This window comes from Sturnira hondurensis, unplaced genomic scaffold, assembly GCF_014824575.4.
Source record: "Sturnira hondurensis isolate 20B ecotype Veracruz unplaced genomic scaffold, ASM1482457v3 Scaffold0025168, whole genome shotgun sequence".
NCBI classification, from domain to species: Eukaryota; Metazoa; Chordata; class Mammalia; order Chiroptera; family Phyllostomidae; genus Sturnira; species Sturnira hondurensis.
The window spans coordinates 28,403-34,408 of NW_028097799.1; positions in this window are offsets into that span (position 1 = coordinate 28,403).

A 6,006-nucleotide genomic window follows, 5' to 3' on the forward strand; every position below is an offset into this window, starting at 1 on the left:
TTAAACATTAAGTATTTCATTCTTAATATTACTCACCCCAGAAAAACTTCAACTGGTATTTCACTTTCTATAACCTGGCCTGAAACCATCACTTATAATATCTCTGTGGTACTCACCTCTTTTCTCATGGATTGCCAAAGGAACTTCAAATTGTTCTTTAACTGGCCAAGGCAATTTAGCTCTCAGCAGTTCATATTACCCGACTTCATAACCAAGCCATCTGGAATTCAACAGAAAGAGAAAAGGGCTTGAGGGGAAGTCTTATTCATTGTTAGAATCAATACTTCCTGGGAGGCAGCTAAGGTTTTAAGCAATAAAACTGGCCATTATTCCACTCTCTAAGGAAAGAGAGGACAGTTGCATAGTTCAATATGAAGGTGTGTCACAGAGTCTTTTCTCCAAGAAAGGGATGAGAGAAAGACAAGATCCAGTAGTGATTTGTGGCATCCAATCCCTCTCTACCCATGCCCCAACCCCTCTGCCCTAACCCCTCTTAATTCTCCTAGAATTTGGGATAATATGAACCCTCTTGGGATATGGCTTCTTTCCTACCCCCTTGATACAGATTGAGTCTCTTTCTAACCTTCTCCCCCAGTACACACACAAGGAGCTCCCTTCCTATTTAAAGTCTCTTCTGCTGCAGCTTGGGCTTCCCTACATCTAAAGCCACTGGATCAGACAGGGGTCCCACAAGGAAAAGATGATTAACTTAAATTTCAACAAATAATTTCATTTTGCATCTGATGTGCCGTTTACTGTCAACACTTTGTACAAACACAGTTGTCCTTAGGGCCTTTCTCCGTCCCACCTACAAATTTTAAAAAATGGTGTATACATTGATTAAATTCAACCTGCTATCTGTATTAGAATCAGAGAAGGGGCCTGAGTCACTACTGACTGCCTCCTCTTTGATTCATTATAAAGAGTATTTTGATAAAGACAGAGGGCTCAAGATAGGGTATGCCCCATCAGGGCTGCTCCTGCCAACAAGAATGAAGCCCTTTCCTTATCCATCTTCCCAAGTCTGAGCTGGAATTTCCATGCCCAGCGCTGCTCTGCTCTTCTGTTCCCTGAGGGGCAGCTAAGGTGTGCTCCTACTCTGACTGTCAAATTAACCTTACTAACAGTGAGGACTTAGAGAAGTCTTCAGATCTTGGGAGGTCTTAGTTTGCCCAAAAATGTTTTGCTGTAAGCAGCACCTACACTCTGCTTCAATAAAACCTAATTCTTTTTTTATTGTTTATTTTTATTGTATTTTCCATGACTTTTGTCCCCCTTATACCCTTCTCCACCTCTATCCACCTTAAAGCCCAATTATTTAAGCACTTTTGAATCTCTCCATGTGTTGTAGCTCATTGCAAAACTCTCTCATCCAATCACAAAGACAGACTTTCTCTCCTTTCTATTGATACACAGCCAAAAACATTACACAAGTACTGGTGACTATCCACATCACTGAATACCCATTCACCGTCATTTCTGGGCACATTTAAGTGTTCTTTTCCAACCACAAACCAAAATCCTCCTTCCCTTCCTGATCACTGTACTTCCCTGGATGGGCACTCACATGGACACTTTATGGCACCTAGTCCCCAGACCCACAGTGGGAGCCCCGCTGCCAGGGAGAACCACAGTCCACATCTCTTGCCTGCATAATGAGAAACTTTAAGTATTTTCAGATTTTTACCTGCAAACAAAAATAATTACATTCTGGGCTATCACTCAAACATTAATAAAACAAAGTACGTCCATATAGAAGTACGTCCATGTTAAAGTACGTCCATGTTAAATAGAAGCCATCTATTTAACACATGATGTACACCCTGATATGTGATTATAGCAATATTGATAGTTAATTTTCCCTGATAATGCAGAAGTGATACCATCACCTCCTGACTATTCACTAGAAAGCCCTCATATTGGTACTGGCCTCAGCTGCTGAAAATGTTTTCATATCCTGTACACAAACATATACTTAAATTTCCTATTAAATGTTGTAAGTTAACATTAGCAGTGAAAATTTACATAGACCTACACTATGATTTCAAAAGAACTTGTATTTTGCCCTGGCTGGTGTAGCCCAGTGGATTGAGCATGGGCCTGCAAACCAAAGGACTGCAGTTCGATTCCCAGTCAGGGCACATGCCTGGGTTGCAGGTCAGTTCCCAGGAGGGGATGCATGAGAGGCAACCATACATTGATATTTATCTCCTTCTCTCCTTTCCTTCCCCTCTAAAGATTAATAAATAAAATTTTAAGAAAAAAAGAACTTGTATTTCTCCAACTTATTTCACTGTGACATCATTCAGATGCCAGATGGTCAACTATTAGAATGACTGACAGGATCCTAAAGAAATTCACTAGCTTTTCATTGCCTTCTTGATGAGTTAACTAATTACTTATTCACTCAAGAAATATTTGTTGGGACTTCTTGCCAAGATGGAGGCATATGTAGATATGCTTTGCTTCCTCATACAACCAAAAGAAGGACAACAAACAATTTAAAAACAAAAACAAAAAAGGAGCTCCTACCCTTGGTGACAGCATGGATGGAAATGGAAAGCCTTATGCTAAGTGAAGTAAGCCAAGCAGTGAAAGACAAACACTACATGATCTTACCTATAAGTGGAACCTAATCAACAAAACAAACAAGCTAGCAAAATAGAACCAGAGACATTGAAATAAAGAACAAATCAACAGTAGCCAGAGGGGAGGGAGAAGGAGAATAACAGGGAAAAAAAGGGAAAGGGTTATCAAGAAACATGGACAAAGGCAAAGGGAGGAAGGACAGAGGGTAGGAGGTGGGGGTGGGTGGAATGAGGAAAAGTGGTGGAAAAAAATTGAGACAACTGTACTTGAACAACAATAAAAATAAATAAATAAAAATAACAAAAATAAATAAAAACAAAAAGCAACCAGAACTGCAAAAAAATCAAACTGTATGGAAGTCTGATAACCAATGAGTTAAAGAGAAAACATTCATTCAGACCAGTAGGACAGGTGGAGAGGACATATGGCAATGTGGTGGACTGGGTGGACAATGTGGCAGCTGGTAGAGCAGGGTGATCACACATTCATATTCAGAAAAGTTGGGACGAACAACTGGGGAACAAGACACACTGTGCAACCCAGGATTCCAGCACGAGGAAATAAAGCCTCAAAACCTCTGCCGGTAAAAACCTGTAGGGTTGTGGCAGCGGGAGAGTCCCCAACCTCAAAGGAGAGTTCATTAGAGAGACTCACAGGGTCCTAGAACATACACAAACCCACCCACCTGGGAAGCAGTACCAGAAAGGCCAAATTTGCTTGTGGATAGTGGGAGAAGTGACTGAAAGTGGAGTGAGAGCTGAGCAAGCAGCATTATTCCTTCTCTGACTACACAGCACATACAGTGCCACAAGGCAGTGAAGTGGGTAGCCCCACCCTGGTGAATACCTAAGGCTGCACCCTTTACAACAAAACAGGTACACAGAGACAAAGAACTATGGCCCAAATGAAAGAATAGATCAAAACTCCTTAAAAAGAACTGAGCAATAAGGAGATAGCCAACCAATCAGATGCAGAGTTCAAAACACTAGTAATCAGTATGCTCACAGAAATGATTGAGGATGGTCTCAAAATAGAGGAAGAAATGAAGGCTATGCAAAGTGAATTAATGAAAAATATACAGGGAGCCAACAGTGAAGGGAAGGAAACCGGGACTCAAATCAATGATTTGGAACAGAAGGAAGAACTAAACAGTCAACCAGAACAGAATGAAGAAGCAAGAATTCAAAAATATGAGGAGAGGCTTAGGAACCTCTGGGGCACTTTAAACATTCCACCATCCAAATCATTGGGGTGCCAGAGGGAGAAGAGGAAGAGCAAGAAATTGAAAACTATTTTAAAAAATAATGAGGAAATTTCCCTGATCTGGCAAAGGAAATAGACTTCCAAGAAGTCCAGGAAGCTCAGAGAGTCCCAAAGAAGTTGGACCCAAGGAGGAACACACCAAGGCACATCATAATTACATTACCCAAGATAAAAATAAAAGAGAGAATTCTAGAAGCAGCAAGAGATAAGAAAATAGTTGCCTACAAAGGACTTCCCATTAGACTGTCAACTGATTTCTCAAAAGAGACCTTACAGGCAAGAAGGGGCTGGAAAGAAGTATTCCAAGTCATGAAAGACAAGGACATACATTCAAGATTGCTCTATCCAGTAAAACTATCATTTAGAATGTAAGGGAAAATAAACTGCTTCCCAGATAAGGTCAAGTTACAGGAGTTCATCATCACCAAGCCCTTATTATATGGAATGTTAAAGGGACTTATCTAAGGAAAAGAAGAAGATTAAAACTATGAACTATAAAATGACAACAAATTCACAACTACCAACAACTGAGCAAAAAAAAAAAACTAAGCAAACAACTAGAACAGGAAGAGAATCACAGAAATGGAGATCATAAGTAGGGTTATCAGCAGGGAAGTGGAGTGAGGAGAATGGGGGAAAAGGTACAGGGAATAAGAAGCATAAATGGTACATACAAAATGAACAGGGGGAGGTTAAGAATAGTATAGAAAATACAGAAGTCAAAGAACTTATATGTACAACCCATGGACATGAACTAAGGGGGGTGGAGGGAATGCGGATGGGAGGGGGTTGCAGGGCATAAGGAAATAAAGGGGGGAAATGGGACAAATGTAATAGCATAATCAATAAAATGCATTTAAAAAAGAAATACTATCCTCAATCAGAGACTTGCTGCAAATTGAATGAAAAATACATGAATCAGCGCAACTTGACCACTGGGGAGGGCCAGCTACTGCTCTATTCACATGATGACTCAGGAAGCATCCTGGAGTGATAATGACTAGATGAGCTGAGGCCAGGGGATTGATTCCAGGATAACGAGAAATGGTATTTCTTTCTAATCAAAAGTCAAATTGCTCGTGACTACTGGTAGAACATGGCACACATAGCTCTTCATTAGGAAATCTTCCAAGCAGTTACTCAGCTTAAAGTGTTTGTCCATGTTTACCATGAATACCTTCATGACCACAAAGTAAAGGACATTTGTTTTTGTAAAGTGTACTTTTTCCAGTATCCTCATTTTTTTTTCCATGGTATTTTGAGAGCTTGAGAGCCAGATATAGACCAAGAGATAGCACACAAAGCAGGAAAAGAAGACTTGAAGAATGACCTTCTGGCCGTTTTCAAAAGAAAAATCATACACAGTAACTTACCTGGTAAAAGATGGATTAAAACCACCCCAACTTACATTCTGCAACAAACATGGAATGTTTGTGTAATTTTTTAAAACAATTAAAATTTTACATTTTTAAGAGTCTACAACATGTTCTTCTTAACTGATACCTGTACCTACTAACACATTTTATTAGAGATGTCAACAAGGCTCACCTCCTCATACAACCACACCAAAATTAAACTAAGCTATAGAGCAACCATCATTCAGAACCACCAGAAATCAAACTGAATGGAAACCCTACAACTATGGAATTAAAGAAGAAACCACATCAAGACTGGTAGGAGGTATGGAAAAATTGAAAAGGCTGGTCCCACATCCATGTGTGGTGGATAAAAATTGAGAGGGATATCTCAGGAGCAAGGGCTTCAGCCCAATACCAGGGCCCCCAGCCCAGGGTTCCAGTGCCAGGAAGATAGATCTTCATAATTTCTGGCTGTAAAAACCAGTGGGGATTGAGGCTGCAAAAGACAGAAACTGCTGGGATCCCAGGTAGTTCCTCTTAAAGGCCCATATACAGATTTACTTGGACTCACTCCCTCTAAGCTCCAGTGCTGGGTCAGCAGATTGAAAGGCATCAGAGACATACAGGAAGGAAGTGAATTGTCTGGCATTAGGGCCAGAGCTGGAGGGCAGCTTTCTCCCAGACAGAAGTGCTGGCAGAGGCCATTGTTCCTTTTCTGAGACCTCCCTGCACAGAGACAGCAGACAGGGGCCATATATGAAACACCATTAATCTGGCTAATACTGTTTGCCCCACC